This window comes from Python bivittatus, unplaced genomic scaffold, assembly GCF_059951505.1.
Source record: "Python bivittatus isolate LINGU-HERP-01145 unplaced genomic scaffold, Pbiv_v1 ctg000480_np1212, whole genome shotgun sequence".
Taxonomy (NCBI): Eukaryota; Metazoa; Chordata; class Lepidosauria; order Squamata; family Pythonidae; genus Python; species Python bivittatus.
The window spans coordinates 45,316,873-45,342,138 of NW_028277075.1; the positions used below are offsets into that span (position 1 = coordinate 45,316,873).

General features: G+C 35.9%; 1 long non-coding RNA gene across 2 annotated transcripts in view; it reads left to right on the top strand.

The window, feature by feature from the left end:
• Window positions 1-22,443, top strand: part of LOC148214971 (uncharacterized) — a 126,477-nt gene extending 104,034 nt beyond the window's left edge. For both annotated transcript variants that reach the window (XR_015796897.1, XR_015796896.1), the window contains exon 3: window positions 21,845-22,443. This is a non-coding gene — a long non-coding RNA (uncharacterized LOC148214971). The remainder of the gene's footprint in view (window positions 1-21,844) is intronic.
• The last annotated feature ends 2,823 nt before the right edge of the window (window positions 22,444-25,266 follow it).

Sequence of the window (25,266 nt, forward strand, 5' to 3'; positions counted from 1 at the left end):
TCCAATAACTAAGAATCAAGTACCTCTTGTCACATATTCTCTTGTAGATAAACAACGGGATAGATTCATAATGGAAGAGATGTCCCCTTAGATAAGTGTGACCTAAGTCACATGCACACATGCATAGCACACCGTTTTTCACTTCCTCCCTCCTCTCCAGTGCTGCTACAGCCTAACTGCTGTTTTCCTCATGCTAAGGATAGCAAGAAACCAGTGATCATAAACAGAGTTGTTGGAAGGAATCAGAAATCAAATGGTTTGTTAAGCCATTTGCAGATCTATGTTATCTGGCAAGAACATATACCTGAAACCTCTATGTGCCAATATCTTGAATATAATTTTTATTAAGAACTTTAATTTCAATAGTAAAAACAAATGCAAACTAAACTTAAAGAAAGAGAAGAGAATGGGGGGAAAAGTGCAGGAAAAAAGAAAAAGACAGAAGAAAAAGACAAAAAATATAATAAAGAAAAAGAAAAGGGATATCTAAAGAAGTTACTTCCAACCTTCATCATAACAAGCATAAACGAATTTAATAACTCTTCACCCCCTATAAGGTTACACAGATATCTCTTCATCCCATATCCCATTCCTTATCTATGAGCAAATCCATAAAAGATCAACTTTTCAATCCTGGTGTCAGCAAAAAAGGGTTGCCAAAACTTTGCAAAAAAAAAAAAAAAAAAAAGTCTTTTTACCTTGATCAAATAAACCAACTTTATATTCCTTCCTTTTACTTCTAACAGTCTTAATCTTTAATTCAATCAAATATTGTCATAGGATTTGATTTCTCTTCAATTCTTCTTTATCCCATCACACAGATTTCAAGGCTTTAACAAGCCTTCTTTGTAGATCCAATCAGAAAACATTTTCCAAGTCATTCTCTTGCTGTATCATTTGTATTTCCCTTTTAATTTTTAAAACTTCAGCCAATTTCTTTTGTATATCCAGTAAAGTATCCTTTTCCAATTTATTCTCTTGGCCTATCATTTGCAGTTCCACTTTCAGCACTTTCTCTGTCTTGTCAGATAAAATTCGTTCTACATGTGTCATTCCTTCATTAACATTTTTTAGACATAATTTACCCATAGAAGCAGACATCATTACTGATGGTGTTGATACTGTAGTTACTAATTTCTAGCTCCATTCTTCAAAGATCTCCTTTAATATTTCCAATGTTATAACATATTGCGTTATTTTTTAAGTCCCAGTATTTACTGACATCAGGAACAAGCTTGTATTTTTTTCCTTCTGCTTAGAATCTTTAATCCCCTCTTGTGTCCAGTTTCTAAAATCATCACTTTTCTTTGTTATGACCCAGTACAGGCAAAATAAGTCTGTTTCTCACAATAAGATGTTAATTTTTTATAGTTAATTCCAAAATCATATAGTAAAAGCTAATATTCCAAATTGATCTGGAACCTTAATTCATGTATAACTTTCTTAGATCAAAAACTTATTTAGCTTTTTGCTGTTTCTTTCAAATTATTTAAGTTCTTAAGCTTATAATTAATTTTTCTTTTGTTCAGAGTTGAGGATAAACTCACTTGATAAAGACTTTTCAAACTTGTCCCAAAGATCTCTAATAGCTTTAATATGGTTATAGGCAATTTCCAGAAGTGATTACAATATGAGTTTTGTGAACTTAATGTCCTTTAAAAGGCTTCATCATGGTTGCAAGCAAGATGGTTGATTCTGCCATGTCCTGGTGCTCAATTCCACAGAAAATTGCTGTCCTGCGGTCTCCTCACAAGGAGCAGCCATCCACAGCATACTGTATGTGAGCAATCTCCCATCCTCTCCTTACCCAGAGAGGTTCCAAGGAACTGGTCTACTTGCCAGTTCCTTGGTCTTTGCTGTGGTGCTTTTGCAGAGCCGTCTTCAAGTCACCATACCTACCCTGGAAGTCCTACAATGTGGCAATATCTTCATGGCTGACCTAGAACAACACTTTCTCAATTCTTATGCTCTGAAATCCCTCCTTTTCTTACTGTCAGATTCATTGATGACATTTTCATCATCTGGACCCATGGATAATAGAGAAATAAGCTCAAAACAGAAACAAAGTAAATACATAGAATTTTAATCTCCCAGTATACCCTATTACAGATCTCAACAAAGGAGCTTTACCAAGTTGATTGAGCAAGAGACTGCCGAACTCACATGCATGGGAAGATTTCAGGCTATCTCAAGAAGGTTTCGACAAACATAATGGGTTTTTAACATACAGTATTATATTGTTACTTGACAAAATATTTCCAATCTGTCTCACAAGTAATCTGTATCTGCATAACCACCCTGTCTTGCCCACTCCCCCCTCATCTGAGTTGTAATCACAAAAGCTTATGCCTTTTAATAACATTTGTTAGTCTGAAAAGATGCTTTCAGACTTCTGATTTTTTTACTATCATAGACTAACAAGGCTTTTCTCCTGCATTGGTAGAAAGCAGCAATACTTTCTTCTTTTTCCCAATAACACTGTTCAAGTTTGGTATTTCTCTAATTATCTTGGCAACCAGGATGATTAACAGACAGCAGGGGAAAATGTATGAGGCTCTCCAAGATTTACTGTAAGTCCAATACTGATTAGACTCTCTTATATTAACAATAATCTAGTGCAGTGTTTCTCAATCTTAGCAACACTAAGTTGTGTGGATTTCAACTCCCAGAATCCCTCACCCAGCATGCTGCATGGGGAATTCTGGGAGTTGAAATCCACACATTTTACAGTTGCCAAGGTTGAGAAATGTTGATCCAGAGATTGCTGAATATGGCAGGATCAGTATATACATGATGTTGGTTTATTTTTGTATGCATATGGTTTGTAAATATTCCTATACCAGAAACAGGAAACATTAGGCATTCTAATTCTTATAAACCACAAATAATTTGACTTTATCCAAGTTAATTTCCAAACTTTCTGACAATTAAGCCCCAGGACAACATTAACTTTGCAGCATTCATTTGGTATTGTTACTCTTTTAATTATTATGCAGATTTTTTGCCCTAGTGGAACAAAGACATTTGTCTCACAGACAACTCCAGCACTGGAATTAAGGCACCCATCAATTTATCTGTATGTGCATTGAAATCTCTTGTACCTGAAGAAATTTAGGCAGGTATTTATATATGTATGCCAGTATGAACCGTGACTGGGGAAGAATGTCTCCACATGCTGCTGCTCTGTATGAATGACTGAAGCCATTGTGAATGAATTGAGTGTATATTAAAATTGGAAGCTTATATGGAATGGAAAACTAAAGATTTTCTAATTTAGTTAGTGTACATAATTTATGAAGTAATTGACCAGCAAGTGTTATGTGCAACTCTGCTTAACACAGTTCCTGAACTCATTTATAAAGTGAGAATATAGCTCCTGCCAAAAGAATTATAAATAGTAATTAAGAGCAACTAAATGTTTGCCTACTTTCCTATCACCTATGGCTCTTTAGGTTCTTATGAACTGAGTGGGTTTGAATTAGATTGGCATCAAAGGGTCTTGAAATCAAAGTAATTTCAAAGTACATGGCATATTTTGGAGGATATACAACTTTAGAGCATCACAATCAAGAGGCAGTCTTCCAATTCTAATGGGTTGTGCAAGTTCTAAGAAAGACCATTTCCTCTTGGGTCAAACAAAGCAACCAGAAAGTATAGGAGCTATGAAGATAGAAAGTAACTGAGAAAATAACAGAGAAAGGGGAGGTTTAGTGAATAAGAAACAGGCTAAAAGTTTGAGTCAGGGAGATGCATGCAAGAGGGAAAGCCAATGAAGGGGCTCAGAAGAAAAGAAGTGCAGATCTAGTTGGCCATTTATTTTTATCCAGAACATCCAACAAGTAATTGCAAAACCACATTATGTAAATTTTAAGGAAAGTGATTCAGTGAGGTCGAGATAAAATGGGTCTCATAGTTCAGTTGCACGGACTAACCCAGGATAAATTTACTGTGGAATGTTCATCACATTCACATGATTTCTTCTTACTTTGGAGGGCCTTAGACAGCAGCACATATGCTCAGTAAGCAGAAGGTTTCAGATACATTCTTAGGCATCTCCTGGTAAAAGGAGAACTTTGCTTAGCAGGACTAGAAACCTTAGTGCTGAAACTGGAGTTTCTGGCACTGCTTAAATAGATTGGTAGTCCAACTTAAGGTTATGGGGGGGAAATAGACTAAAAGATATTTTCCAGCAGTGTGATTCTTCATTGTAAAAGTGAACATGATAAATTGCTCACATCAATAGGATTATTGGATTATTGTACTGATGTCCCTACCTAAGTGACCAAGTTAGGAATATGCCAGCTTTAACCATGGCCCAGCTGTTCTAGAAGGGGGAGGGGTTCCCTTCACTGCCATCTTCTTTGCCATTACCTAAACTGTGATAATCTACATTTCCTGGATTGTATTTTTTCCAGAATTTCCAATCATTATGACCATTGCAGTCCAATTCATCTGAGAAAAAGCAAACCAGCAATAGATAGTTTGAATTTATTCTTCCAGAGAGAGTCCCAGCACTATTAAACTACTCCAGTTCTAGACAATTCCACTCAAGTACTCTTTATTAAAATATACTGGTTATGTCACCTCTTGTATTTCAGTCACATATTCAGAAACAGAAAAAGACTCACAGTGATGATGAGAATGATGATTCATTTGCTCTTTATCTTCTCTCTTCTGTGGCTGTTTTTTCCCCCCCCTTATTTTTTGTAATAATGATTCATGCAACAATTATGCGAAAGCTTCACTTTGTTGCTCCAATTGACTCAAATGCAAATGAGGCAAGATATCAGGAAAGATTTATTTTATTTTCTCTGGATCTCAGTTCAGAGTCATAGTCTGTGAAACAAGGTTTATCTACTTGTCTAGATCTTACTTATCAGCCAGGCAGCTGGGATCTACATATCTTCATGAAAAGTATGAGAACTTTGCAGGAATTGGGAAGAGGTCAGGACCAAGTTTTCCTTTATTTTACATTGGACCAGCAATTAAATATATTTATTTATTTACTTTATCTTTTCTATCACCATAATCCCAAAGACTCACGGTAGTATAGTTAAAATCAAACTCCAATAAGTTATAATCAACAAAATAAATGTTAAAAACCCGCTAAAATCACCTTACAACATTAGATATTCAACCATTTATTTATAATAGGGTTTACTCTTTGTGAATTTATAATAGGATTATTTATTTATTAGAATAAACAATGACAACTTTGCACACTAAATACTTGGAGCAAGAGAAGAGGGATGGGTGTTTTCATTTTTAAGGCAATAGCTTCCTGAAGCTTTGCTGTCCAGTATTTTATTAACTTATAAAGAACCATACACATATACATGCATAATCCCTGAAGCAGATTGCTGTATTACAAGAATCTAACCTGGGATAAATCATTTGCAAGTCATTTACAGGAAATGTGTCAGCTTGGTAAATAAGAGCCACTTCCAGCATCTTTTCAGGAACTATCATTGGCAGAGAAGAAATAATACACACTTGAATCTGTTATATTTTCTCACATCAGCACAGTTTCTAATCTCCATGGGGGAAGAGACATAGACAAGGTTTCAGCAAGCACAGGCCACCTATAACTGTGGCTTCCACATTAGATCTGACAACAGGGCACACAATTATTACCTTGGTTAATGTGAAAGTGAGCTTTGTAAGTCGTTTTTTATTCTCTCTATCCCAACAAAATTTAAAAGCCACCCAATATTTTTTGGACTGGGGTGGCTATAACAAATCTAAATTATAACAACGACGACAAAAATAATAACAGAATGTTGGAAAGAAATTATATAAAGAGGCTCAGGTCTCTGTCCCTCTGATAGTCAGCAGAATACGTATCTCTGAAAAGTGAATAGAACAGGACTACATTTGGTGAAAGAAACCAACAAAAGAAAAATCAAGTTCAAAGTGGGCTGGATCTAGGTTAGGACTGTGGAGAAAAGCATTCCAGAAAAACACGTCTCAATGGAAATATGAGGGGACGGCAAATAGGCTGTCTATGTTTCCATGTCTCTGAGTCAGTTTTCACTCCTGATGACAGCCGGGGCAAATCCATTCAGTTTTTTTGGTGTCATCTTTCAGAAGTGGCTTGCCACTGCCACCTTCCTAGGGCTGAGAGAGAGTGACTGACCCAAGGTCACCCAGCTGGCTTCATGCCTAAGGCAGGACTAGAACCCAAGGTCTCCCACTTTCTATTCCAGTGCCTTTAACCTCTACACTAATCTGGATCTCTCTGTTGTGTCATTACACGGAATTAAATACAGATACCTTCTATGGCCACAGCTTATAAACAGGTTGGAAAGAATTCCAGATGCCATGTTCTGCATGCTTTCCCTAACTTGTGTAATAGGTTCAGCTAGTTTTATTTCTTTTATGCTATTATTTCATCCTTCTGGAAGTCACTTCCATAGTAGACCATTTCCCTGGAATTGACTTTCTTTGTTAATTTACATTTCTTGGAACATCCAAATGATGAAGTACTTTAGTACTGCCAGAGTACCCTGTGCTATTTTTCCATAATTTGTTTTCCTAATTCTGACATTTTACTTGTAGTAAATTGTGATTGCAATGAACACTTCAGATTGCAGATTGAACAGCTGCAGATTCACCCCATTATTGCTTCCTATTGATTTTGCCTGAGGGATTTAAAATGGATCATCTGTCATTCCTTACATAGCCGGTTTGAGTTACACCAATGTTACTTTCTTTTCCAAGAAGTTTACTCAGCAGAAAGTCCTGTTGAATTCAGTGTGGGTGTCCCAAATAAGTGGTTACCGAATTGCAAGGAATACATAGGAAAGAAAAAAGAAAGAGAAAAGCTTTACAATTTCATACAAATATTCACACTTTTGTGAAACGTGTGGGACAATTTTCCATCTGGAAATACATATGTTAAAAAAAAAATGTACACAAGCCTGTATATATTCAGGAGCATTATCACAACAAATACTTGGTTTTAAGGAAAAGTGCATGGAAAAACTAATATAATAGGGAAAATAGGTACAAACATCTTCATAAAACACAATAATTTTTGTGCTGACTTTTAAAAAGTAATCACAATTTTCAGTTGGGAAAATGTGAAGCTGCTTGAAACCCAACTTGACAGAGTTAATAGCCTTTAAAATTTGTGGGTTTTAACCCATACGATTTAGGCTACACATTCTTCCTCCTTTAGCACATTTTCCAGTGACAGGAAAGATAAGTGGGCACCTGTGATTAATGTAGGAAGTTCCTTTTCCCTCCCACAAAATCCAGAGACTGCATTGGCCAGAGCATTTGGAGGAAACAAAGTGGAACTGGGACAAAAATAGTTTCCCGGACGCTGTTTGTTATAATTCTTTTCTTGAAATGCCACGGAACAAAGCAGCCTTTTGGACCTTACAGGAAAATCAAAGTATTGGTTGCCTGGCGTGGTTGCACAAGCTGTTAGCTAATGCAGCTAAACAACAGCGACAGATTATCCTTGTCACTGTTGCTGTGGTTGCTTGAAGGAGGGAGGAAAGGAAGCAGTCGATGGCACTTGCTGCTGGTGAGGAAGATAGATACTTCCCATTTACAAGGACTTCCATTTATATCCACTCATGCCACTTCCACCCGTCTTCTGGGGAAAACCAGAAGTTAAGCCAGATAAAAGGCATTTGCTTTGGATCTCTTTTTTTCTCAAAAGTTACATACATCTCTATCACAGCTGGTATATTTCAACAATACCATGTATTCACAGAACTTAATTTAGAAGCCCCAGAGGAAATTTCTGGAAACTTCCAACTCTGACAAGATCAGCAGTAGGCAGCTTCCAATTGTTCTTCACCTCTACCTTCCCTTGTTAATGGACCTGCTAAGATTAATGGGAGTTGGGGTCCAGTGTCTGGAGTATCACACATTATTGAGTCTTGTTCTAGATGGTAAATAAATAACGGAGTTTACTGTGCCAAACATGAAAATGTCTCTGAAGACTCTCGAGTTTAACTGTTCATAGCTCTGTGACAGCTTGAGGTGCTTAGATGAAAAGCCATTTCTCTCTGTGTGTCAAATCCTGCAATTTTAGCTGGCATTTGTGAAGGTTAGGTATGTCCTATTTGATGTGACCCTTTCTATGTAGCAATAAATGAGGAGGCTTTTTTTGCAGTGCAGAAGCTCTGTTTATTGGAGCCCTGCATGCTCCTTTATTAGTAGACACTGTCAATGGACAGAGTGCTCCTTAGGGAGCCGTGGTGATATAGTTACTTCCCTGCAGAAAGGAAGCATTTCAATACCATAACCTGCAGTGTCAATTCATCTTTCTGTCTTTTCAAGTATTATTATGAGAAATGCCTTTGGAACATGGACACAATTATAATTTGGTTCAGACGTAGGACTGTGTGTTTATTTAGATCACATGCTATGAGCAAAAAAGGCTTCCAGCTCTTTGAAAAGCATGTTATGTTTAGAAAAAGACTCACACCCAGAAAACCCCAAAGAAATATCTTAATGGGATAATTTCCGACCTTCTCAGTGATATATACTTGTTCCTATTTTGCACAAGGTGGTTTTGTTAGAAACCAAACCAAGGTAACTGGGGAAAAAAGCAATTCTAATGTAGAAAGGAAAAACATGTTTTCATAGTTAATATTTGCCTGTGTTTCTTCTCAACATCATCCAACCATGATTTTCTTGGTCTTCCTTTTGTCTCGGCACATTCATTTTTGTTTCATATATCTGTTTTAGAATTTGATCTTCATTCATTTTCACTACATGACCAAACCAGCCCAATGTATCTATTTTGTACTGGTCACTCACTTATGTATTCAGCATCTTTTCTTTCATGATCTCATCTCTTCTTGTTTTGCCATACAATACATCCTTCTTAAGTACTCTATTCTCTCTGCAGTCAACTTATTTTTGTGTTTCTCCTCATGTACTTAATTCTTCCTTCACCATAACAATGGGGGCAAATCATACTCTTATACCGAGCCATTTTCTCCTCTTTTGACATTCATTCCTTGCTACAGACCACCGACTGGCAATACTTTTCTGTCAGCATTTGTACCTTTTAAAATTTCTCCATACATTTAACTTTCTTTAGGAAACTTTCTTGCATTGCTTTATTTTTCCATCACTTATTTTAACTTGCTATCATCCATTCCTTTTTTCCTGTGAAACACAACTGCCTTGCTGTTTGATACATTAATGCTAAGATCCAGACTCTTCAGTGCATTTACAATCTATCTAACATTTCCTGCAAGTTCTTCAAGTTCTCAGTGTAATGCACAGCATTGCTTGCACACACAAAAAAGACACATTCACATCCCCAACAAAAACAGCTCTAACTTTACCACAAACATTTCTTATACATTGATACATAAATATATTAAACAACCAAGTTGAAGTAACACATCCTTCTCTTGCTCCCTGCTCAGTGTTGAACCATTTGCCATGCATTTCATTTATTCTCCCCAGTGCTTTACTTCCATCAGATCCCTTTCTTTCTGCATTCAGCAATCAACATAAACTGTGGATTCACAGAAAACATTTTCCTTTTTATTGTGTTGCTATAAATCTTGATATATTATGTTGTTTCAATACAATGTGTATTTTTGTTTGTTTATTTGTTTTTTGTGTCTTCGAGTTAGTGTTGACTCCTAGCAACTGACTGGACTAGTCCCTGCAATTTTCTTGGCAAAGTTTTTCAGAAGTAGCTTGCTATTGCTTTCTTCCTAGGGTTGAGAGAGGGTGACTGGCCCAAGGTCACCCAGCTGGTTTTGTGCCTAAGGTGCGACAAGAACGCAGTCTCCAGGTTTCCAGATTGATGCCTTAACCACTACAGCAAACTGGCTCTCAACAATGTTATTTATATGATATAATTTCAAATTCTTGACATTCTATTATTTAAATGACTTAGAGTATTAGAAATAAAGAAAAGAAAAAAGTAGATATTCTATCAATATTATTTACAATTTAGGATATCAATATTATGGGAATTAAAACTATAGGCCTTTTCATTCAAAGTATAACACTGAAATGAAAAAATAAAAAAGAACATGCTGTGACTTGCATCAAGATATATGTTATATACAAAAGGCTTCAGTCTTAAGTGAAATTGCTTAATATTAAAATCTCCATTGCATTGTTACTTGGTATATATATACAGTGTGTGTGTGTGTGTGTATGAAATTTGCTTTGTTCATCTATTTTTTCCTTACAATTACACACACATATACTGTATATCTATATGTAATTGAAAGGAAAAAATAGATGAACAAAGCAAAGTTCACAAAAATTGAAATACTCAAAAGTTAAAAAAAGAGAGAGAAAACAAAATAAAAGAGAATATTTTTAAAAAAAACTTCCCCTTTTTATACATCAGCTAATTTACAATATTTGTACACATTTAGGCCACCTTAGAAGCCAAACTGTAGGTTATTATGTTTGCCGTGCTGCATAATGTGTTGTACGTATGGGAACTATTCTTGCTTAAATTTAGTTAAACTTCTATTAGGTATACATACTGTTATTTTTGCCATTGCTGCATATTCTCCAAATTAAGTTCCCAATCACATATTGTCAGGTTTATGTCTTTCTTCCAATGTTGGGAAAAATTTATTCTCACTGTTGAAAATACAAATTATAAAGAAAAGGAAAAGAAAAAGTGAGATAAAGTAAAAGAAAAAGAAAAAAGATACAAAAAATAGATAACTTCCAATCTATCTCTGGTCTTAGGAATAATAAGAGTATCATAAGTGCTAGCTTTTAATGCATTAAGTAGGAATAATTCTTTGTCAAAACATATCCCATTACATTTATAATCTAATCTTCAAATCCCCATCTAAGCTTCGCCCCGCCTGCATTTTGCAAATAGTCCATCAATGGTTTCCATTCTTTAAGGTAATAATTATTTGAGTTTTCTTTTAATAAGCAAGTCAGTTTATAATTTTCTGCCATTTCCATCAGTTTTAACAACCATTCTTGTATTGTTGGTAGTGTCTGGGTTTTCCAAAATTGTGCACAGAGAAGTCTTGCTGCGATAATCATGTATTGAAAAACTGTGATGTTTCTTGTTGATTTTTTTCTGAGATTATACCTGGTAAAATAAAATGTGTTTTCATTTCAAATTTAAATTCCAGGTTTTTTGTTTTTTGTTTTTGTACTATGTATGTCTTTCCAATACTTTTGGTTTTTTTACAAGTCCACCACATGTTATAAAATGTTCCTTCTGTTTCATGGCATTTCCAACATCTATTACTGTATGATTTATCTATCTTAAATATTATTGGTGGGGTTGTATACCATTTGTAGAACATTTTGTACCAATTTATAACCAAGATTTACTTGGTGTAAAACTTAGAGATTTAGTTCATCATTCTTCCCATTGTTGTGTTGTAAATGTTTATTTAAAATTTTGTATCCTTTGTACCATACAGTTTTTTGTTTGTTCTGTCTCTGTATCATATCTAAGTAAAAGATTATACATACATCCTAATAGGTGGTGTTGGTTTTGTGTCAGTGCTTCAAATTTAGTTTTTGTTTTTGTTTTTTTAATGTCCCTCCTTCCTTCTTGAGATCTGATTTTATCCTTTCAACTATTTGTAAATACATCAGCCATGGTATATTCCAGCCTTCACTAACAGTACTTGCTGGATTTTTACTCTATTTGTAGAAACTGAGTGAACCATATCTGCATATGTAATTACATTTCTTTTACTGTAATTATGTCCAATTATGTTCAATTATGTTCAATTATGTTGAAGGTGAATCTACAGGTGGAATTGTTGGGCTTATTATTCCCTTTGTGGAATTCCATACTTTTATCAATCTTTGTTTATTAATATGTCCTTTTATTTTTTTTTATCTCCCTTATGGTACCTTGAGTACCTGTGGTACCTGTACCATAGATAAGTATCTATGAAGTCCATTGGCTAAACTGGCTCCTTCCAAAATTACGATTCTCTATTTTGAGATTTTATCCACTCTGTTATCCATGACAGGCAACTTGCTTTACTATATGGTTTAAAATATGAAAGGACAAGGCCACCTCTCTCTTGGAATCTTGTAGAGTTTTTTGTCTGACTCTAGATCTTTCCCTGCTCCATATAAATTTACTGACAGTTTCTTGCTGTTCATGTAAAGTTCTCTCTGAAATTCTAATTGGTGCCATTTGAAATAAATAGCTTATCTTGGATAGTATGTTCATTTTAATAATTGCAATTTATCCTAACCTAGATAATTTTAGGTTCCTCTACCTTTCAAGGTCTCTTTTAATTTCTTGCCATAATTTAACATAATTGTTTTGATATATTACTTGGTTGTTTCTTGCCAAGTACAAACCAAGATATTTCACTGAATGGGCTATCTGACAACTAGATTCTTCTTGCAAGAAATTAATTTCTTCTTGTGTTAAAAATCTAGTAATTATTTTTGTTTTCTGAGCATTAATTTTATATCCAGAATATTCTCCATAGTTATTAATTGTTTTCATTAATTGTTTTCCTGCTTTTTGTGGTTTTATGATAGTTAATACTACACCATCTGCATAGCATTTAAGCTTATATTCCTCTCCACGAATCTTAAGACCTGTTATTTGTTTGTCACCTTGGACTTTTTCTAACAATATTTCTAATGCAATGATGAGGAGTAAGGGAGAGAGTGGACATCCTTGCCTTGTTCCTTTACTAATTTTAAAATCTGCAGAAAGTGCTTCATTAGCCATCTTTTTTTTTCCCCACTGGTATATGCTTTTAACTAAGCTTGAAACTCTTCTGCAGGATTCATTTTATTCACTACTGCCAGTAAGAATTGCCACTGCCAATTGTCAAAAGCCTTTTCTGCATCCAAAAAGATTAGTCTTTCTTTCTTTCTTTCTTTCTTTCTTTCTTTCTTTCTTTCTTTCTTTCTTTCTTTCTTTCTTTCTTTCTTCTATTATATTGATTATACACCTACTGTTGTCCTTTATATTTCTCTTTGGGATAAAGCCAGTTTGGTCAATATATATGATATCTGAAACACATTTCTTCAGTTTGTCAGCTAGCCTTGTTGTGGAAGTCTTGTAGTCTACATTCAGCAAGTAAATTGGTCTACATGACTGTGGTTTCTCTCAGTTGTTCCCTTCTTTATTTACTGTCTGCTTCTAATTGGATGGGGCTTACTTGTTTTCCCCTATAATTATTTGTATTCAATTTGTTTTGTGATATCTGGTTCTCCTTATTCCCCTTGTATTTGTACTTTTACTCCCTGAGCTATTCAGAGACTTTTCAGGTTCTTTTTCCTTTTTGCATTCTGTTTCTATGATATGCCATAGCTTGTTCAGCTTGAATTTCTTTATTGATCTGCGAGACTCCAGATTTGTAATGTTTTTACTTTTCTTGGCTTGATTTCCCTTATCAGCCTTCTTTCTTAGTTTAACACCTTCCTTGGGTGTTTTTATTTTTTGTTTCCCAGTTATCATTTCTATCTCCTCTCCTTCAAGGTTGGGAATATGGCCTACTGTAGCTGGTGGATATTCCACTGGGGTGTCTTCTGGGTTATGCTCTTTTCCATTTATTGTTTTAGTGTCAATTCTGTCAATGTTTGTAGTAGGTCTTTACATTCTGCTAAAAAGGATTTCATCATGGAGATATTCTGCACCCAAGTGTAGGCCAGGCTATTTAGATCCTGTCTGTTAACATTATGTCTATCTGTTAACATTAATATGTCTGTAAACATTAGCAAACCTAATCTTGATGATTTCATTGGAATTTCCAACTGTTAAGCCTGGAGTTGGAGGGTCATTTACAGTATATCCTCAGTCTCCTCACCTCCCAGCATAGTCCAATTCCTCTCTATGGGAGTGTCATTTGTTGTCAATGTGTAAGATTGTTGATCCATGACAGCAAATTCTTTGGCCAGGTTTACTCCAGTTTCAGCCGGCTCTGTTGTAGGCATACAGTGAGGCCCTAATAACCACTCATGAAATGACTTCACTATAGACCTTCATTTGGGGTATTTGAGTAGAAGAGGTAGGTAAGGGTCTTGTTGGAGGGGGAAAAAAAAATCTGTGATCTTGGCTTGGCTTCCTGCCTCTTTATAATCTTCTGCTACTCCAGTCTCTGGTTCTAATCCTAGTCAACGATAGCCACCACTTGTGAGGGCCATTTTAAATATTTAAATAATAATAACAGCCCTCCTTCTCATTATGTTCCCAATCATTCTTCCATCCTCCTGCTATAAGCATTCTCAGCTTTACTAACTGGCTGCCTGAATTATAGTTGGGAAAGCTAAAATAAGTTTTGTGAGATAAAACGCTTTGAGTTCCACCTTTAGTTTACATTCTTTGTTATCAGCATACCACATTTGTGCAATAACTTAGCTTGTCACAGTCAAACCACAGCTGATACTGATGCTGCATGCTTCAATTAAAAAAAAAAACTCCTACCCAATGTTTATGGTATAAAATTTAAAATTATGAGATGGTGTTCACATATGTGCAGCCTCCTGAGTCACCATCTCACTGGAAGTCAAATCCAGTTTTTAAAAATCAAACAAGACCTGCCCCATACTCACCAAGTAGCATTAACAGAAGTCTTAAACCTCAAACTTGATCCTCTCTTGCAATGCTGTGATAGTCATACTGGGCTACCTCAGTAGACTTTTGTAAGAAAAGAACCCAAGTGCCTGGGTTCATACAGCAGCCTGAATCAAAAACAAATTGCACTGGGCAGACTTCAAAAATGATGGGGAAGAAATGCTTCTGTCCTAATGCAAGCACATTGTCTCTCTCTGCTAAAGAAGACCAGCTTGGTTTAGGCTTCTGCAGGAACCTGGCTTCCCTTCTTTATAAATCATAGTTAAATATGCATTTCCCCATATTAGTGGTATTACCTTTGTTTCTTTAATTTCATTCATCATATTTGTTAATGGTTCTGATCATTCAAATTCTTTGTAATATTAAGCTATCAGCTCAATTCATCTCCTAAAACAAGTATTTCCCCTTCTTCAAATTCTGTTAATTTTTGAAAAAATCTATTATAAAATTGTTCTTTGTTTTTATTTGGAGAATATATAGAAGCTAAAATGATTGTCTTATCTTCTTTTTGTATTTAAACTGATCCAGAACTTCCCAGGGAGGTGATTTGATATAAATTACATTTCAAACCTATTCTATTATTATATGCTTTCTCTGAATCAACAACCATGCTGTACATTTTCTTACTCATACCTGCTGAAGCCCAATTATCTGGCTTGCACATTCCTTGCCTGACATAAACCTGCTGTGCACTTCTCAAATGTTACTCACTGCCATTCTTGTACCCTTTCAGTCAGAATGTTGCCAATGATCTTCCCAAAACACTTAACCAATGAATCCTTGTGCAGTTTTTGCATTCACTCTTGCTACCTTCCCTTTGTATACAAGGTCAGTGGTAGCATTCTTGTGATTGTAAAACACAAGCGCAGTCTTTAAAGGAATGTTAAAGAAATTGTATGGCTGCTCCTTAAGCAAATCACGTCCATAATTTAACATTTCTCCTGTTATACTATCTAAACCTGTAGCTTTACCATTTTTCAACATTATCATAGGGTTTATGACACCTTTTTCATCATTGTTTTCCCCTGGATGCTAACATTTGTTTTAATTCCATTCTTCAGTATAACATTCCCACACAAATTCCTAAAATACACTTTCTAGCATTCCTTCACTTGCCAGTTTCATTCCAAATTATTTATGATTTTTAATTCCATTTATTCTTCTCCTTGTTCAACCCTCATTTGTTTCTTCCAAAACAACTTTTATTTATATCAATATCACTCTTCATTTTCTATGCTTCTTTTAATTCCAGCTGTTCCTTGATTCCTTTGAAAAATTATTTGCAACTATATTTTTCCATATGTACACATGTGTGATGGAATGGTTTGGTGAAGGCCGTGCTCAGGGAGATAAGCATTTCCTTAGCCCCCAGCAGGAGCATGGGAAGGTAAAGAAGGTGAGACTGGCAGCACCCTAAGGAATTCACGGTGTTTTGGCTGGCTGGCTTGGGAAGTGTAGATTCAGTCCGGAGAGATTCTGTCTGAGAGGCTGAAGCTAATAAATGCAACAGAACTGTATCTGTACTGTCTTGTGGAGTTCTTTGGGCTGAACCTGACAACATGTTGCAATACCTTCCATTCTTATGTTCTACAGCAATCATGCTTTTATATTTATTTTCCAATCATAGTCTATTTCACTTTATTCTATCCAAGTATCCTTCTTCGGCATACCTCACACACCTCTGGGTCTGGACTCAATTACAGTAGCAATGGGTCCACCACTGGAAGCTTTGAAATACCTGGTTGAAAACAGAGCACCCTAGAGAAGGTCTATTTATGTCCCTTCTGGCAGAGCTATGCAGTGTTTTGGTCCAATATGCACATAGGTGCTTCAGCTCTGGCATAGGCAACCTTGCTGTTCAGCCGCTGTGTCTTTTAATGCTTTTTAAATTCAAGTATACATCTTCATGGCTGCCACACAAGGCAGAAAAAGATGCAGTTCCTTTAAGGAGCTGTCAGTCAGGACAGTGAGGCTGCTCACACCAGATCTGAAGCAGGTTTAGCCATTTTGGATTTGAACACTGCACATGCCTAAAGATTAGGCTCTACTGGGGAAACATTATAATATCCACAATTGCTTTACTTTCTGGCAGCATGGGAAGAAAATGGTAGGGACAATAGACTCTTTAGAGGACATCAGTCCTGCTTCATTTCAGCACAATATTCTCAAGAATTTCATCTCATGGTTTTTTGAAATATTCCTTCAGAACCTTTTTAAAATCAGAGATGGCAGGGATGAAGAAAGGACAAGATAGCATTCTCCAAGGTGTCCAGCAAAAAGCCTAGGTTTTGCTGAACCCGTGGAGAAATAACTTAATAACTTTAACTTAAAAATAAAACATTAGAAAGAGTTTTAAAAGTAGCTTCTTACTTTTTCCTCTCCTTTACTGGGATACCAGGCTTGGTGTGACTCTGAAGGATGCCCATGTGGTGGGGTGCTGTGTTTGGTTGCCTCTGATTGCTGGTTTTTCTGGGTGCTGGCAGGGTTAGCAAAGCTGGTTATGACGCTTGGCCCCTTCTGGGCAGGACAACTGCCAAATTGCTAATTGTTTCATGATTGTGGCTTGCTGACACTACTTGGTTTTAGTAGAGGTATCAGAAACAGGCTGTTACAGTGATTATATATACAAAAACAGATTACAGACAAGGAAGCTGGCACAGATGAAGTGGCATTCATAGCTTGCTATCCTCTATTCTTAAAGCAATAACAGTTGATGTTAAGCCAGTGCTTGTCAGTGTTAGCATGACATCTATTTATTCATTCCTGAGGGACTTAAACCTGCCCCATCCATATATTGTATAAAAGTAAGGTCTGACTCAAGATGCGTACTCGATTGGTCAACCCTGAGCTGATACGGAGAGTGCGGAAAGTTGCACTGAACTCCTAGTTGTGTTGACAGGACCATCACAGGAGCACAACCTTCTATTAGCACAGTAAGGAACAAAGTTATGGCTTGTGTCTGGACACAGTAAAAAGAAATGTGAGCTGAGAAAATGAATAAACCCAAAGCAATGTTAGTCTTGCCACCCCAAGGGAGTCAGAGAATTTAATGAGGTGCTAAAGCTCACTCGTCAGCTACTTAGTCAATATCAGAGAACCCACCCATCATGCCATTCAACCTTCTCAGCATTCTCCAGATATGGAGGTTAAGATGCAATGTTGTATATTGCTTGTAATAACGCCATAAGCTGAAAAAGGTCACTGCGAAGTGAAGCGCTTTGAAAAGCTATGAAGCATTTAAAAGCATCTTCATTTGATTTGCTGCTTCCAAGCAGATGCCTACTCTGATGTGATTCAATGGGATGATTTGATCAAAACTTCCTCAAGTCAAAGCAGCTTAAAGGCCCTTAACTCCTCTGCATTTCTTTTTCTTGTTCTCCTGTTGAACTGAGTCCAACTTGTAATTCCTTCTTCCCCTACACACTGTGTTCCTATGAGCTTTTAAAATGATTATTAGCCCTAGTGAACTGGGCTTGAACCAGACACAGCCTCAATACAAGGCCAGCCACCTAAGATAAACGAACAGTTTGCTTCTATTACAAGGTTAAACAAAGTAATTCCATTTGAAGAATTACTTTGTACTCAGCATGGCAGCATGTGCTAACTTGATTCTAAAAATGTTATTTATCTTTGCTTTGTTCAAGAAATGTGAATGGCACCCAGGCATTGCTCTTGTTTGGCAGGGCATATCCCTCAAAAAGCAATATTTTAAAGTGAAATGTGAATGTCAATTCAGCTGTAAAGGAAGGAGAACACTGCAACACATAAGGGGCTCTTGGGATGATAAAGGCGTATGGATCCATTTCTCAATCACAAATTCATTATATCAAATCATCACATCATCCTGCATTTTTAAATACACATATTTATATATGCTTTTTTCTCTAATAGATTTACTTATTGAATTCATACTATTTCTGCCTGTAAGCTGCCAAAATGTGCACTACAGAACAGACCATTTTCGCCTCTGAAGATGCCAGCCACAGTTGCTGGCGAATTGTCAGGATACCAAATAATTAGACCATAGCCTATAAGCCTGAAGCTCAACACCATTGGATTAATGCTGGCCATGAAAGCGTGCATCAATCTTCCAAGAATCCTTTCTGTAAAAAGATTGGCCTTCTCACTGCTAAAAAGGATCCTTTGATCTTGGGACCCAGACTAAAGACGTTAGAATCAGGCTGCTATTTCCAATCAGTCTAATTCTCGACCCTAGTTGAATTTTGTATACAGATTTACCTGTGTGGTGCTGAGTTCTGGATTTAGTCTTCCAATACCTGTTTATCTTGAGGTATTGAGGGAATCTCAGTTTTTATTTAGAACCTCTCTATTGTTCTTTCCAACAGCTGGTGGCAGAACCTAGCCAACTTTGGCTGATTTTAAAAAGCTAAGTAGGATCAGACCTAGTTAGTACTTGGATGGGATATCATCAGGCAATCCCAGAGCTGGGAGACTTCCTGTGAGTGCCATGGTGAGGTAACATCCTGCTCATTAGCAGGACAACTTTGTGAGAAGAATCACAGCTGGATGCTGTATCCAGACCAGCAAAATTTCTCCAGAAGAAGGAGAAATTGTTGAGATTAACCACATGACTCCAGACAGCCGCTATTCATAAGTAGACCATAGAAACTGCCATTTTGCAGTTGGAGAGGCTAGGAGTCAGGATTTCATCAAGCTCAAAGCAGCCTTTTACAGACTTTAACTCGACCAAACCTTATTTCTTAATCATTTTTTTGGATTTGGGTTATTAATTTTTGTTTGTTTACTGGAGAGATTAAGACCCTTCAGATTGGTGAGATTTTACTGTATTAATCAGGTGAGTTTCCTTCTTCTTAGAGGACAATGGTGTAAATTTGATTTTAAAACTTTGGAAAATCTATTGTTTCTTGGACTATACAGCAAAAGAATGCTTAGTCTTTGGATTTTGGAAAGTTAACAATGGATTAAGGGGCCAAAGCAATTTGGAATTATAGCTTTGAATTAATTAGAAGATATTTTCTCATGAGAAAATGGTGCTGTTGTGGCTTTTTTACAATAAGAATGTTTTGGCTGTTTTTAGGATGAGGAGACCTTGAAGATTGGACACTAGAGGGACCTAGAGGATTAAGAATATGGAGCAGAAATCTATATTGCAAACTTTTGAATATCTCTCTATTAAGCTTCTTAATAGAATGGATCAATTGCTTGACAAGATGGACAGAACATGTTGTAATGAAGTTATAAAACAAGAACAAATTGCAGTGGATATTTATGAAATTCTTGAAAGGGGGACCTAAATGTAACACAAATGGATCTGATGTATGACTTATTCCCTAAAGGACATGTACATATATTAAACTAAGAAATTGATTTGGATATTTTTTTTTCTTACTGGATATACAAAAGAGCTCTGTTAAGGTTTTGAAGGACTTTATTACAAGTGACAAACAAAAAGATAAACTTTACTTATTGGATATACAAAAAAAAAATTGTTAAAGATCTGAAAGATTTTTGCCTTGAAACACAGATGACTGGCAAACTACCTCTGGGACTCTCTTTGAAGGTGCTAAATAATATTTTTTAAAACTCTGAGAAGGAATACAAGATTGGTTTGTTCGATCAGGGCTAAAAGAGGAAAATAGTTCTATCTGGTTGCTTTTACTGGACTTTTGCTGACAAAGAACGATTGACAAAGCATTTGGATTTTTTTTTTTTAACTTACGAGATGAGCTATAGGGAGAAGAGAGATTATGTTGCATTTAGAGATGGTTATAGGCTATTAAATTTGTGTTTACTTGCTGGGATGAAGGAGGAAGTTACTTCTTTTTTCTTTTCCTTTTTTCTCTTTTCTTTCTTTTTTCCTTTCCATAACCTTCCCTTCTTCTCCCCCCCTTTTCTTTTTTGTATTTTTCTGTTTTTTTGTTTTTTTTGTTTTGTATTTTGTATTGGCTTTTATTCTTTCCTTGTTAATTCTTAATAAAATTATTTGGGGCGGGGGAAGGAAATTCCAGAGCTGAAACCTAGACTGGGAAGTAAAACAAAAACAAAAAAAAAATGAAACCCACCCTCTGGGAGAAGGCAATGGTAAACTGCTTCCACATTGTTGTTAAGAAAGCCATATGGCCACTTCCATAAAGTTACCAGACTCAAGCTTAACTCAAAGGGGACTTTACTATACATGCTCTTTAGGCTTTATAGTTGAGTACAATCAGCATGGACAGTCTGCAAATTGAAATACAAATGTTTAGACTGAGTTAAACTGGCAAGGGAGTTGTTCTCTTTTTCTTCAAGCTCCAATACAAGTATACTGTGCTTTTTTTTTTTAGCATAAAATATAGAAATGGGCAAGTCAAAAGAATCATTAAGGCTGAAAAATTGAAGGGATGAATTTGCAAGATTGATTTAAGCATGCAAATAGCATTTATCTTAATATATGTCACATCTATAAAAGTAAGAGCGGAAGAAATAGAAGTATATATGCAGTTGTACACACCTACACCCCCCCCCCACACACACACACACATACCAAGTATCAAAACGGCTTGCTCATTAGAAGGTGACAGCTGAATTTTTTTGGCTTAACACGATGGTTTGCTCAGAAAAAACTGCATTGCCCTTGACATTGAACAGTGGTGGAGGTTGAGCTCCTGACTATCCAGCAAGGATTTAGAAAGTACAAATGACAGAGCTTCTGCCATGAATATTCATTTGAAGCCATGTTCAATTTGAGCAAAAATGATAAGGCTGTGCCTTGATAACATGGTTTTAATAATATTTCTTATGAAACCAATTTCAAAATACTAATTAAAAATGGAAAATGACTCAATTCAGGAACAAAGTTACCATTTTCCTAAGCTTGGTTTCTATTGAAGAAAGAAAACTAACATATCTTCATTTATTTTCTTGGGTGCCCTATTTATGTGAGAATCTGTACTTATGAGATTTTCTTTTCATCCTGTTGTGACCTTTTAGTTGGAGGGAGAAAACCTTCTTAATTGTTCTATCCACAGTATATTTAAGTGGTAAGCCAGGGATGTATTTTAAGAGCCATCCCTTGGTTACAAAGCTCTTTTCTATTTAGTAGAACTATGAAGAAATTAATGGTATCCAAAGGTCAACAAATATACTGTGGGGTTAATTGTTGTGCTCATATGTGAGATGCATGAAGTTACCAATTAAATCAGTAGATAATTTCTAAACAGGAAAGTATATAAGTGTTTTGTTTTTTGCAAAGAGTAGACGAATCAACATGATGTTACAGTTATGTCACAGTGGTGCAAATTATTATTAATCCTTTAAATAAATATGTGTGCTTCTTCCCTGCAGACCTCCACCCTCAGCTTTCTCATACTGATGGGAAAAGCTGCACTGGATCTGTGATCGCATTTGGCTGAATGGAATTTACAGTGCTTGTGTGAGCAGGAATCCTACTCAGTCGGAGTTCTTGTTATTATGCTTGAGGATCACACACTATATTTCAACCTGGCTTCAGAGTGGCCTGCAGCACTGAAGCCGCTTTGATCCCTTGTGTCAGGCTTGGACTGAGGGTCAGCCAAGGGAGCATTACTTGGGAGGTCTTCTCAATCGCTCAGGTATCACTGATTTTAGTTTCTTCTCCATTTCTCGAGAGAGATCAGAATAGAAGCCTTGTTATTCAGAGAATCTTCACAGACAGATTTCAGATGGTGTCATTAGTAAGCAAGACTCAGTTCTGAAAATGCTTTTAATGTCAACATGAATCTGCTGGGAAAGACAATTGGGAGAATTGGAGTTTGGTGCTATGTCTCTCTCTGTATCTTATTCGGGGAACAGTATCGTTCTTTTGAAAGTCTGCCTGTTATTCCATAATAAATTGAATAAAGAATAAACTCAAATTTAATCTAGACATGGTGAAAGTAACAGATGGTTTTACACTCCTCAGGAAAGAGCAGATATGCACCGGAGGGGTACTTCACAATCCAGAACCCTTCCCGATATTGTAGACTGAGGCAATAGTCAGAACACCTCTTAGAATTATGTCTGTGTTAAGAGCATTGCACTGCTTGCCAGTAACATTGTTCAACTGATGGCAGTTGCAAGAAGTCTTCTCAGTAGCCACTCCTGATCCTTAGACTATCTCCCTGTTGAAATGAAGAAACTGACCTTCATGTAGAATTTAAAACATTATTTACACAAAGCAGTCAAATAAACAACCCTCCCCCCCGGGTTTTAATTATTTACGCTTTTAACTTTAATGATCTGCCACCCGCTGCTCCCAAGTCCAGTAACTTCTCTTGCAACCAATACTGATTCAAAAGAAAGTTCATTTATTGAGAACAAGTGTACAGTTCCAAAGCATTGCTAAGACTAAGCCGGTGCACGCCAAAAGTTGTTTTTTTACTTTTTCCCTCCTTCACCCCCCGTGCCTCCTTAGTCTCCTGATTCTCCCACTGGTACGGCCTTGAGCATTCCAGCGCCTGTGATAAGGAGCCATCTGCCTCTAACGGTGTTTCATCCATTTCCCCCCATCCCCCCCCACCTTTTACAATGGCAGAACTGCAGCATGTAAAGAGCAAATATCAACTAGCCAACACTAAAATCTACTATTAAATCTTGCGAGGATTCTGACATTAACAATTTTATGAATATTTCACTGTAATTATTATGTTAATACTTTTTTTTAACTGTGAACTTTTATGTAGCTATGTTAGTTGGTCTTGTACAACTTGAATAATAAATAGCATAAGAGTAATTATGATTTACAAATACAACAGTTGGTCTGGGGCAAGCCAAAAGCAAATAAACACATTATGGATTAGTTCAATGTGTATGCCCAGCCAAATACATTACATGGTATATGTGCAACTTTTGAGTGAGCTGTGTGTGGCAGTGTATCAGTTGTGTGTGTGAACACATGTGTGCATATGAACAAATTGCATCAGGGAATAATTCTGTGTGTGTGTGTCAAGAAAAGGGAGTGACACTCCCTACTCCTGACCTTTAACCCAGGAGACCATTCTAGAATTAGACCATTCTATATAATATAGTGATAAGGCTTAAATAAAGTATAAGCCTTTAGAAGACTTTGAAACTCTAACATATACTTTATACTTTTACCCATCTTTTATTTTAGATTTTTAATGTGATTTTTCTAAAGTTAGTGACCTGTTCTGGCCCCAAGGGACTAATGCTGGAAGAAGTTCCAAACAAGGATCAAGTTAATCAACAACTCAGACATGAGTTAGATTAAGCCATTTCAGGTGTGTGGATTTTATTGCTTCTATTGGCAAATCATAAATAATTCACACCATCATATCATTCCAGTATTAGACAAATGCTTTTGGCTTGGTATTTCCTATGCATAGGCAATGCTCAAAGATGTTCCTTAAAATTCATTTATTTATGAGAAAACAAACAGAACTGGAACATCAGGATTTATGTCTGAGGTAGATTTTCAAAATCTTTTATTTAAAAAGCATTTATTTCTGACAGGAGCACTTTGATCAAAATAAGAGGAACAGAAAATGGGAACGCTTCTTTTTTTAAAAAACAGTTTTTAATTAAAGGATTTTACATATATAGTAAGTACATTCAAAGAAAAAGATATAGTTAATATGAAAGAGAAAAAAAGAAAGGAAAGGAAAGGAAAAAAGAGACAAAGAAAAAAGAGATAGAGAAAAGAGAAAAGAAAAGAAAACATGAAGAAATATAAAGAAATGGTTTCTGATCTTCCTCGCAGCAGTTATACATACATTTCTAACCAAACCTCTCTCTCTCAGATTACATCATAATTCTCTTCTTTCTATAACCTATTCTTTCTAATTATCAAAACCGTAAGTCACAAAATCATTTTCTTTTTTATGCAAAAGTCCAATCAAAGAAGTTAGTGTGGCCATCTCAGCAAGTTCTGTCAATTTCACCAACTATTCCTCCATGATGGGTAATGCTGAATCTTTCCATCTTTGTGCATATAATAATCTCGCCACAGTAATCATATATTGAAATAATCTTCCATGACTCTTTTCTAACTGTGTATCCATCAGTCCTAAAAGGAAGTTCTGGCTTCAATTGAATATTAATCTTCAAAATCTTCCAAAATGTATCAATGTGTGCATTTGAATCAATTTTTTTAGCTTTTTTACATGTCTACTAAGCATGATAGAATGTCCCTTCATGTTGTTCACATTTCCAACATACATTTGGAATGCCTTTATATATTCTAGATAGTTTCTCTGGCATCATGTACCAACAATACATCCTTTTATAAACATTTTACAAGATCATGTAATTTCAACCCTTTTAATCACATATTTTCCCATTGATCCATCTGCATATTATAACCAAAATTCTAAGCCCACTTTCTCATACATTCTTTAACCTGTTCTTCTTCCATTTCAAATTTCAACAAAAGTTACATGTTCATCATCTGTACACAATTGTACTTCAAATTCTTTCTTTGCTCCATATCATAAGTCTTTTTATCCATTTTAAATCTTTCTGATAGCTATAAATGGAAAAACCATTGACAACTATATCCTTCTGCCATTAGTTGCTCTCTTAATTTAATTGTATATTCCCCTTGGTGATTCCCCAATAATTCCTGGTATGTTAACTATTTGTCTTTGCCTGTTGTTTCTCTTCTGTAAAATCTTCTTATGCGGAGATCCATAGAGCTGTTTTTGGGCACAGCCGGGGTTTATATCTATTCCATATTCTCAGCATGGAACATCTAATAAAGTGGTTTTTAAAATCCACATTAACTTTAATTT